General features: G+C 38.7%; 1 pseudogene; it reads right to left on the bottom strand.

The window, feature by feature from the left end:
* Positions 1–1,349: 1,349 nt before the first annotated feature.
* LOC120590760 (regulator of nonsense transcripts 1-like) lies at positions 1,350–3,514 on the bottom strand (annotated as a pseudogene).
* Positions 3,515–12,231: the final 8,717 nt, after the last annotated feature.

Genomic DNA, 12,231 nt, shown 5'->3' with positions numbered 1-12,231 from the left:
CAACCCGTAACAGTAGTTTATTCCCCTTTATTGCTGACTAATATTCCATTGTCTGAATATTTCAGTTTATTTTTAATCTATTCCATTAATGGACAATTAAACACATACCAATTTTGAGCTACTATGACAAAGCTGCTATGAATATCCTTGTAAAGTCATATTGTGTGTGTATGTTCATTTCTCTTATTAACTAGGAGTAGAATTGCTGGATCATAGAAAAAAAAAGGAATTTAATAAGAAACAGTCAGATCTTTTTCTAAAGTGGTTTTACCATTTTGTACACCCACTAACAATGTATAAAAATTTGGGTTGCCTTACTTTGTCACTGTCACAACATTGTCATTGTTGCAAGTAGTTTTTGTTTGTTTATTGTGATATTATTGTGACAAAAGAGCTTAGAACAAATTCACCAAAAATCAAAAGTTACATTGCCTTGGTGCAGATGCTCCTTGGTTCAGATGCTCTTGGTTTGGAAAACTCAGAGTAACTGCTGCTGCAAAGGTGGAGAACAAGGCAAATAGCCCAAAGCTGAGGCAAAGCGGGGCTCTATCTGTTCTACCAAAAGAAAGGGCAACTAAATGGTAGTGCAATGGTAATGAGTCCTTGCCAGAAGGAAGGTGGCCTGTGTGTCCTCATCTCTCTTGTGTGCAAGCTGGAGTTGGATGAAGGCCATTGTCAGGTACCTAGGGCTTCAGGGTCACTAGGGCCTGGGTAAGCAGGGAACAGTCCCCATATAGGTGGTAGCCAGGGAGACTAATACCCCACCACTGTGTGTGAGTAGATGGGTGCTGACTCTCCCAGCTATAATAACTCTGGAGGGTGTCCTCTCTACCAGCTGATGTGACATACTCCTCAAAGCTCCTTCAGCACAGATGCAACTGATTCTAAAATGTATTCTTTTTCCTCCAAAAAGCAGAAATGATCACATCATTGAAGTTGTGCCCACAGGTAGAGGGCTCTAAACTTGAGGGGTGGAAAGGAACAAGGAGTGCTAGGCGTCTGAGTATCTAACAGGCCACAGGGACTGTGGTCATTTTTCTGGCCCTCTCGGCTTCCATCAAATCCTTGAGAACGGCCACCTTCTTTCCTCTTGCCTTACGGTCGGTTCTGCCTGAGACCCCTAGGAAGCTGGGTGGTTGGGAGGTGGAGTGCACCCGTGCTGGGAAGTGCTTTGATCTTCGGAGTCCAGCGAGAACCTCAATCCCCCTAGCCCGAACGGTGCTCCCTCACCATCCCACAGTGCAAGGAGAAGTGGAAGCTAACACAGAAAACAAAAATCTTCCCATCTCCCAGGTCCACTGTTAAGATTTCAGAGACAAATATACTCAAGAAAGTATATTTTTCAGTACTCAGTTGAAAGAATCTTTAAAAAAACTAACAGAAAAACGAAAACACAGTATTTTCTGTAAATGAAAACCCTCTTGGAACACAGGATGGGTGCTTTCGTTGATTACAACGGAGCAGTACTGCGTCTTGACGAGCCTAGAGAGAGCGGGCACCCACACACATGCGGCAGATGACACCTGCTTTTGTGAGCAGCTCCCTCTAGGTGGCGCACTTCAGGGCCGGATACCGTTCTTGTCCGCAGATGACAGCTCCCTGGTTTCATCCTTCAGTTGCTGCAGCTTCTGAAACTCTGGCGTGCTATCCATGTTCCTGATCTGGTTGTGCAGGCCAGAGAACAACACTGAGGAGTCAACGGCCTCGTGACTTTCAGCCGGGTCTGGTGGATCTTCTCTGTCAGCTGATCCATGACTCTTGCTACTTGGAGCACAGATAAGCACAATTCTGTTGTCATGCTAAGCCAGGTGGTAGACGATGGTGGCATCACTGTCTTGCTCATGCTTGGTGGTCTATGGATCAGGTTCAGTGGTCTCTGCAGCGTAGTTTTCACGGTGTAAACTTGAGAATGGCTGAGGTCCGGGAGCCCTTGTGCCATGAAGTACTTAGGACGCAGGCACTTGATGATTAAGTATGTCCACCGCCAAGCAGTTTATAGTAGGTGTAGACCCACATGGAGGTCTTGTTTGTAGAAAACGTTTTTAACGCACTTAGCATCCTGTCGAATAGGATTGACTTCCAAATAAAATCCACCTGGAAGTCATGAGTCACCTCCACAGGTGTACCCATACTACTCCACAGCTCAGTAGTGATCTCATCGGCATAATTATCAGGGACCTTGATGAAGCAGCTGATCCCTTTCCACAGGGGTGCTAGGTGCCCTTTATACTGCAGGCTTATATCATTCCCCTGCTTGAGCTGCAAGTCTCTGAACCAAATTATGACTAAATCCTCATTACCAGATTCAGTCTGGGGCAAAATGAAGTAGGCGATTCTCTTCTTGTTAACACCTGGGCCCCACCTGACCCTGATGTTGTCTCAAATCTGGGACTCTTTCAGTTTCTAATTGTAGTCGGCCTCCAGCTTGACCTGATGGCCAAACATGTTCTGGTACTGGATAGAGTCCTGGAACTGCAGGAGGACCTGCTGTAGCTCCTAGTCCACCCCACCCCGCATTCCCCTCTCTTCTCCAGCTTGTTGATCTGCTGGGTGGTGACCTAGCCAGTCCCAACTGCTTCTACTTGGAAGGGATCTTGACCAGCTATGATGAGATTCTTTGGTTCAGGATGAGGAGCTGCCACTACAAGCTGTCCCAGTTGATGTCCTTGAGGCTGTTCTGACTGGAGCAGGGCTGCCAGCACAGCAGCACCATGACCATGTTGGCCTTGACAGAAATGCAGCCAAGAAGGAAGACTGTTTTGGCAGCCACAATTCTAACATTCCAGAACTGTCACTCCCTGCCCTCCCCCCGCCTTCCCAAAGGGACCCATTCTTGTGTATTTTTTCCTCACGAGGTAATTTATAATGTGGCTGAACAAAGTGTATACATGTTATCGAAACCACTTCTTGCTGGTATTACAGTAAAGCTGGAAAGACTGATCGTTCATTCCGTTTTAACTACAGGCATTTATGGGGAGATCCTTCGCATAATAAGTGTCTTATTCTTATCTTCTTTGAAAATCATCTCGGCCAATAACCAGCTGGTCTTGGCCATGATGTCATCCACATTCTGTATCACAGAAGGCCCTGGGTCCGCCAACCCGCAGCGTGGGGCTGTCAGCTCACAACAACTGCGCAGAAGGGGCCTTTGGCGCAGCAGCCACCTGCAGAGACTCCCGGGGCGTTATCATCTGGCGAGGGAGGGTGAAGTCATTGAACTCGAGCTCGGAGCCCTGCCTGTCGGCGCAGAGCAGCTCAGCCTCCTGGATGTTCAGGAAGGTGAGCATCTCCGACCTGGACCCTTATGTCTCCAAGCTCCTGTGCCGCCACGTAGAGCTTTCATGCTGGTTCCCCGCCACCGCACTTGAGCCCGTCGAAGCGAGGCCTAAGTCACCAGGCCGAGAGAGAGAGAGAGAGAGAGCAAGTCATGCACACTGAGCCACCACTGCCGTCGTTGCAGCCTAGCCCCTCGGAACTGCCTGCCCCTCTTGGAGCAGCTCCCAGCGGGAACCATCGCCGCTTGCACCTGTTGAAGGTATTGTTAATTTTAACCTATTCTGGTGGGTGTGAGGTGGCCTCTATTGCATTTGTTCATTTCAGATATTTTGAGTTTTAGAATTGCCATTTTCTTTTGATATAAATTCTTGTTTTCTGGTTAATTTCTCCATCTTGTCATCTATTATCTTTATTAGTCACGGTTATTTTAGCCTATCTGAAAAACAATATCTGGATCACCTGTGCATCAGTTTCTATTGCCTTTTTTAAAAATTTTATTTTGTATACCTGGTAAATTTTTTATTGGATTATGGAAATTATGTATAAAATATAAATTTCGGTTTTCTGGTTAATTTCTCCATCTTGTCATCTATTATCTTTATTAAATATAAAAGTAAGAAAAGATATACCACAAAAACAGGAACCATAAGCAATCTGGTAATAAAGTGAAATATAAATCTATGACTTAGCAATTCCATTTCTAGGAAGTAAGCCAAGAGAAGTGAACACATATGTCCATAAAATCATATGTATACAATAGTGTTCATGGCAGACTTTATTCATAATAATCCAAATTTGAAAATAATCCAAAAATTCAGTACAAAAATAGATAAAGAAATTTATATTTATACAATGGAATACTACTTAACAATAAAAAAAAGAATGAACTTTTGACTGATGCAACATGAATAAATCTCAAAAATATTTGTCCAAATGAATCTAGATGCTAAAGAGTAGTTATGTAAAACCCACTTTTTACATGAATTCTAAGAACACAGATTTATTCTATGTTAATAGAAATCAGAAACCAGTTACCTCTGGGGTAAAGCAAACTGTAAGGGAAGAATTTGTTCCTATTGTCTTTTGAGCTTATGGAGTATTTTTTAAATTAAATTTTCTCTGCTTTTTTTTACTTTTTAGTAATTCTTGTATGTGTGTATGTCTATCTGCTTGTGTATATTTTAGTGGTTACTCTAAAGATTGCAATATACACGTTGTCTCGATGCAAATAATGTATTACTACTTAAAGAACAATCCAAGAGGAGATGTAGGATGAAGAAAATGTTCTCTTTATTAATTTGGGTGGTTGTTACATGGAGGTATACAATTGTCAAAATCATGAAACTATACATTTAAGGTATATGGCATTATTTTTATGTGATTTATACCTCACAAAAGTTTAAAGTGCAGCAATACTTCAAAACAAATCTGGACTAAGACATTATTTTATTTGTTTCTTTATAACAGTAGATAATAGGTGCATACAACTAGCCCCCCTCTGCTTCCTAAAAAAAGACAGTAAGATTCTAAAGATAGAGCTGGGCTTTGCTATCTTATTTTAATGGATCAGTTAGTAACATATAACTGAATATATGATTTAAACCATATTGAAAAGTTAGATCAGTGAATTTCTTCTTCCAATGGTAGTGGTTTTTACAGAACCTTTAATTTTAGATCCTGTGCATACCTCATAATATGTGTCCAAAATATTGGATAAACAGGGTGGAAAGAGTTTGGGTTTAAAAAGTAGAGTGTTTGTGCTTTGACTAGTACATCAAAACTACATAAAACATTAAATGAAGGAGTCATCTACTCAGGCTAAAATGACATGTATTCATAATTGTTTTGTGATTGGAACTGAAAGAAAATGTTACTAGAGCCTCTGGCCAAAAAGAATTTGAGAATATTATAAATATTTTCAATTATTTAAGGTAAAGATGGATATAATGTATGAACAGATAGGCATTCACAGTAGAGAAATGGAAACTAAAAAAGTGTCAAATAGAAATTTGAGAAGTGAGATGAAAAGTTCACTGGAGGTCATAACAAATTGGACAATAGAAAAAGTTAGTGGACTTGCAGATAAATCAATAGAAATAAGCCAAACCAAAGCCCAGAGTGAAAAAATATACAAAGAGCTGTATTGACTTCTTTAATGTGGGATAATATCAAGACATAGAGCATACATGGAATTAGAATCATAGAAGGAGAAGAAAAAAGTTGCATTAGAGAAAAATATTTGGAGAAAAAACGGTCAAATTTCCCAAGTTAAAAACAATTATGAAAGCTTAATTACTTATTGAATACAAAAGCTCAGTGTGACTTGCAGAGTGAACTTTTCTTCTCCAGCAAATTGATTTGTTATTTGAAAGGTATGATTTTAAACTTTATTGAAACATAATTGAAAGAGTAAACTACACATATTTAAAGTATACAATTTCATAAGTTTCGACATATGAATATACCTCCCAAATTTCCTTATGCCTATTTGTAATTCTCCTGATCCCCAGGTAACCAGTGATCTGAGTTCTGTCACTAAAGGTTAGTTTGCATTTTTAAAAATTTTGTATAAACAAAATAATGCAGTATGTACTTCCTTTTTGGTTTGTTTGTTTTTCTTTCATTCAGCATAATTATTCGAAGGGTCATTTGTGTTGTTGTGTCTATCAATAATTCATTCCTTTTTATTGCTAACTAGTATTCTTTTTAATGAATTATTAAAACACTAAACTGTGGTGATAGAAAAGTGATGGCCTTAAGTGGAAGGGTGAGGAGATTGATTGGGAAGGGCCTTGAGGGAAGTTTCTGTGGTACAGGTCCTGTTTTCAGGGTGTAACATTTGTCAGAACGCACTGGACTAAATTCAGTCAATGATTTTATTTTAATGTTTCTGGTTACTCTGAAATACTTTCTTTATGCATATTTTTAAAGTATTTCCCTACGATTTAACTCTTGTGAAGGCAAAATTTAAGGAAAGTGTATTTTATGACAGGCTTTATCAAAACACTCTAACTAAATCATTCATTACTTCCCCCTAGTTGTCTTTATGGAGATAAAACCTATGTCCTAAACTAAGTATGCCTATAATGCGCAATATATAATATATTAGAATGGAATTCTTATAATTTTTTTCTTTATCAATAAAATATGAAATGTCACACATCCCTTATATCATATAGACAAATTTTGTCATAAAAGTTAAAAAAAATTATTCAGGCTAAATTACAAATTAAATAGCATATTTATATTGAATGACAAATGATTGAAGTCTAGACTTTCACTTATTCATTTAACATTTATCGACTACTTATTGTAAGAGTAGGTGTAAGATTTTATATGCTTAACCTACCCCTGGATAGCTTTGGTATTTTTAATAGTAAATATTAGCTTATATAGAAAAGTGATTACATTTTATATGGTTTGGTATATGAAAGTCAATATTAGGCTGCATATAATTAAGCTATACTCAATATTGGAATAGTACTGAATATATTCAATACTCAGTATTGTGCTCAATATTGCACTAGATATTAAGCTATGTATAATCTAAGTAAAGGGTATTGGGTGATGCATGGACCACCTCTTGTAACAGACCCTTTTGGGTTAAATACCATTAATTATGGCAGAGCAAAAATGTACAATTTAGTGTCCATATGTCTTCGAAAACTAATTCCTCAGCCAGACAAACAAATCTATAGTGTCCCAGGCTTGAGTTTTGCTTCTGTATGTTTTGATCACTGTGACTTTCCATTAGAAGCTCAATATGATAATCACCATTTAATTATAATTTATCAACATACTTGCTCTTCTTACCGCCAAATTCCATCATCTGGTGCCTGAATCATCTAGGAGCCTCAATGCTGAGCTTTCTCATGTGGCTCAGAACTCATAATATCACTTTTTTGAATGGAAGGAACTCTTCAGGGGCTCCCTTTGTCCCTAGAAAAAACACTACAGGATGAGATTTTTTCATTCTGCCTGATCTTTGGACTCAGGGATGAATGGACATTAGTGCTTTGGTCAGGTTAGGTGAACTTGGCGTATCTGATTAGTAATTGATCCTTTGGACATACATTTAATTCCTTGGAATTGAAAATGACCAGAAAAAAGCCAGCCCCTTTGCCTTTCAAATCCTAAAATCCCTTGGCCTATCAGGCTTTCTAAAGAGTGACCCCTTTCCGTAAACCCTCCTTGCCTCTGCCTCTCTTTCCCTTGCTCACCACTCTGGTTGGTCAGGCCTTCTCTCTGACTCCGCAGACTGCCAAACTCATTCTTGTGTTCAGGTGTTTAGAATATTCTTCCTCAGATCTCTGCAAGGCTAGATATTTCTTATCCAGTCGCAGCTCAAATGTTACCTCTTTTTATTTTTTTCTCAGCTTTATTGAAGTACAATTGACAAATAAAAATTAATATTTAAGGTGTACATGATGTTTTGATGTACATATACATTGTGAAACAAACACCACAATCAGGCTAATTAACATATCTATTGCCTTATGTAGTTACCATTTTCTGTGTGTGTGGTGAGGACACGTAAGATCTACTCTTTCAGCAAATTTCAAGTGTACAATAGAGTATTTTAACTATAGTCACTGTGCTGTACATTAGATCTTCAGAACTTATTCATGTTGCATAACTGAAAGCTTGTATTCTGACTGACATCTCATTTCTTCCACCTCCCAGCCCTTGGCAATTTCTGTACTACTCTGCTTTTCTGAGTTTAACTTTTTAAGATTCCACATATAAGTGACATCATGCAGTATTTGTCTTTCTGTATCTGGCTTATTTCACTTAGCATAATGTATTCCAGGTTCATACATATTTTGCAGATGGAAATATACCTTTTTTTTTTTTTTTTTTTTTTGGCGAGACCCGCCCTGCGATTCCCATATGCAAGTCCTTCTTCCTACCCCCAGACAGCCTCTATAGTGTTACCTGTGTTATATTTATTGAAGCAGTAACTCTTATCTAATTTGCCCATCAGTTTACTTGTACATTTTCTGTCTCCTTCTATTGAACTGAAAGCAGGGCTGTGCATTGCACATCTCCAGGAGTGTTGCGAATGCCGTTATTCTTAGTTCCTAAAATAGTGCTTGACACACAGCAGGTGCTCCAGAAATATTTGTTGAAAAACGAACTCTTGAACTTAATGGTTTTGAGAGGCTGGGGGAGCTAATGAATTTATTTTATCCATAATCTTTTTCGTTTTTATTGCTCTGCTGATTTCTTGCAAATAAAAACCCCCTAAATTGAAAACAGTGAAAATACTAAATTTCTAATATAAATTACAATGAAAAGAATCAGTCATTTAACTGACATGCTTAATGAAGAAATTGCTTAAAAACGATACGGTCATGTTACTGATATTTTAGTTCAACATTAATGATTACAAGCAGAATGTATTTCTTTATCTTTGTCATTAACATTTAGATCTTTATTTGTGTATTAACCATAAATAACTAATATGCTACCAGTATGGGATATTACCCATCTTTATAAATTTTTGGTGATAGGACTACTTTGCTAGGTAGATTAAATTTCATAATAATTTATATGAGTCTATGAACCGAAAAAGTCAAACTCTAAATGTGTTGATGAAAAGTAACCACATTTTATTTAAAAGAAAATAGAATTTTCTTTTCCAAAATTTCAAGCAAACAATAATATAAAGAAAATCTGGATTTACAAACTAAAATTAAAAAAAAATGGGATTATAAAATTTAAAATATATTATGTAGAATATATTTACTTTTAGCATAAAGACCAGGCATAACATCCTTTTGATTTTCAATTTTCTAAGAAGTATTTAAACACTGCAGGGTGAGTTTTTTTTTCATTCTGCCTCATCTTTGGATTCAGGGATGAATGGACATGAGTGCTTTGGTCAGGTTAGGTGAACTTGGCATATCTGATTAGTAATTGATCCTATGAAAATACATTTAATTCCCTGGAACTGAAAACTACCACAAAAAACCCAACCGCAGTCTTCTTAACCCATCTACAAAATACAAATGCTGCAGCTAGTGAATTAAAAAAAAAATAGACATTTTATTACACCACAGCATTTCTTCCTTCTTCTCTGTGGTCTCATTTGAAGTCTGCTTTTTAAAACAGAAGTTGAACAAATGAATCCTTCTGTCCTCACTTTCAGCTGTCAGCAGTGCTTCAGTGTGAGATGAAATAAATTGCCAAGCCCTTTCATCTTCTATAATCAGCTCCACGCAGCTGAGTCCACCCACAGCCCTGTGCACCGCCCCTGCCAGCACTTGATTCTGTGCGGAACAGGGAGTCTTTGTCAGGGCCCCATTTCCAACGCTCTACACAGGAGTGGGCTTGTTTGGGTTCCCCCCTCTCTTTCTTGTTTCCTTGCTGCTTTTATCTCCTTTATCCTCACCTGCACAACTGAGGTGCAATCCCTTTTCTGTAAAAAAGTTGTTAGGGAGTAACATTATTTTAAATAAAGGTGTGTCTCACACAGAGTTCCCCACCCACCATGCAACACAGTCATGGTAGCATCTTTGCTTTAGGCGGATACATATTGACGGGATTTACAAGTTGAAAATTGCTTGGAGGAAGCTTAAACCATACATTTACCATGTCAAACTGCTTCATTTTTAAAAGCACAGAAGCAACACATTTACATACATCACAAAGGGAGGACAGCCATGGAGATTTACTTACTATAGTCTAGATGTTATCTTTCTAGCACCCAAACCATGTGGGAGTCTATTAGGGAACAAAGCAGAGGATAACTGCTTGATGTAGGGGCTAGAAACAAATACCTGCTAGTTTTGGGGGATTTTTTTTTGTTTGTTCATTTGTCAATTTGTTTATTTATTGCCTTGAACTCATTCCTTGTAAGACTGTCCTTCTTCTATGTCATGTGATTCTAGTGGGGGCTTCAGTAGCTGATTCTTCCTCCCAGTTGGCAGCACTGCCGGTGCTTGCTGAGTGGTTACTAGGTGCTGGGCATGGTTCTAAATGCCTATCTCAGTTACTCGTGCAACAAGATGATGAGATTGGTAGAATTTATTGCCTCCATTCTCCAGATGAGGAAACTGAGGGACAGATTAGCTAAACTGTTTGCCTAATGTCACATAGCTAGTAAGTGGTAGAACTGAGATCCAAACCTGGGTAGTGCGTCCCCAGACTTCTGCTCTTCTCCAGGATATTCTAGTGCTGCTCTCAGGGTGGGCAAATGACCTGTACCCCAGCCCCCTGGATACAGAGATTAGTTCAGGTCTGGGCATGTGGCCCAAGAGAAGGGAGTTAGTTCAGGTAGAAAGGGAGATAGTTTATGGTATCTTCCTGCAGGGCTGATAGAGGACATCATGCCTATCACATGCAAAGGTGGCATTCTAATGATATTTATAGAGTTCTGGTCCAGCTGCCCCTGAATTCAATTTACCTCAGGATGTTCTTTAATGTAAGCCGATATGTTCCCTTTTTTGTGATTAGGGCAACTACATTTCGATTTCTCTCACTTAGAGAAGAAAGGTTATTGAGTGGTAGAGGGAAGAAGCAGAAGTTCCAAAAATTCCCCAGTAATGCTAGATGCTTCCCTCTCTGCCTATGCCTACTGTAGCCCCATCAGGGTCATATTCAAATCCAAATTAGCCCTGCAAAAATGATAGAGTCCGCTTGGCTAAGCCACCTGATTTTTACAAAGAGTCTTTTCGAAATGAGAAGATATGCAGGCCTGGAAATGTATGTTGATCTTTTAAATTTGAACTTCTAAATTTTAATTTTATCTCAAGTGTAAAGGGACTAGAAATAAATTAATGTTTCCCTGCCACTTTCTGGTGAGAGGGATCAATGACACTTGGAAACCAATTATAACAGCAACAGAGCAGAAAAGGCAACTCCCAGGGAATGTCTTTCTCTGGAGGGCTGGTGGACACCAATAGAAGGGAAGTTACTTCTCTCGGCTTTCATTACCTCTTTCCTGAACACCAAACTCTCCCTAATTTTTAATAACTCTATTACTATGCAAATGAGATATGTTGGAAGTATAAAATGAACATCTCTCATCGTTTCCTCTTAGTAGTTAACCACAGCGCTCCCAGTTGGGATTATGAAGAAAGCCAAAATGATGAATATTGGAGCTTTACAGAACTGCCTTATTTTATGGGAGGGGATTGTGCTGTATTTATGCCTTATCCCAGCATCAAATACAGTGCCTTGCACACTATAACAGCTAACATTTATGTGGTACTTAATATTACGTGTCAACTTGACTAGCCACAGGGTTCCCAGATTAAATGTTATTTCTGAATGTGTCTGTAAAGGTGTTGCCATGTGAGATTAGCATTTGAAATGGTGGACTCAGTAAAGAAGACTGTGCTCTCCAATATGGGTGAGCATCATCTAATATGTTGAGGGCCCGAAGAGAAGAAAAGGCAGAAGGAGGAGGAATTTGCCACTTTTCCCCTGCCTGCCTGCTTGAGCTGGACATTTCGTTTCTTCTCTTCCTGCCCTTGGACTGGGATTTATACCTTTGCTACCTCCTGCCCCCAAGTCCTCAGGCCTTTGGACTTGTGCTGAATTACACCACTGGGTTTTCTGAGTCTCCAGCCTGCAGATGGCAGGTTATGGGTTTTTCCAGTCTTCATAATCATGTGAGCAGATTCCTCATAATAAATTTTATATATATATATATAGAGAGAGAGAGACAGACAGACAGATAAACAGACATAGATCTTTCTCTTTTTTTCTCTTTAGACATATATCTCCATAGAGAGAGTGAGATATGTCTCTATATCTATATGTCCTATTGTTTCTTTTTTTCTGGAGAATGCTGACTAACATAATTTATTAAGCACTTCCTAATCCAGGACTTTTTAAAGAACATGAACATTATTTAAACTTATTTTGTCCTATGAGGTGGGTTCTATTATTATCACCCTCATTTTACAGATGAGGAAACTGAACCACAGAGCTATTAAGTCACTTTAA

The sequence above is a fragment of the Pteropus medius genome, unplaced genomic scaffold (genome assembly GCF_902729225.1).
Source record: "Pteropus medius unplaced genomic scaffold, Ma_sr-lr_union100, whole genome shotgun sequence".
NCBI classification, from domain to species: Eukaryota; Metazoa; Chordata; class Mammalia; order Chiroptera; family Pteropodidae; genus Pteropus; species Pteropus medius.
This window is presented reverse-complemented; position numbering and strand designations above follow the sequence as displayed.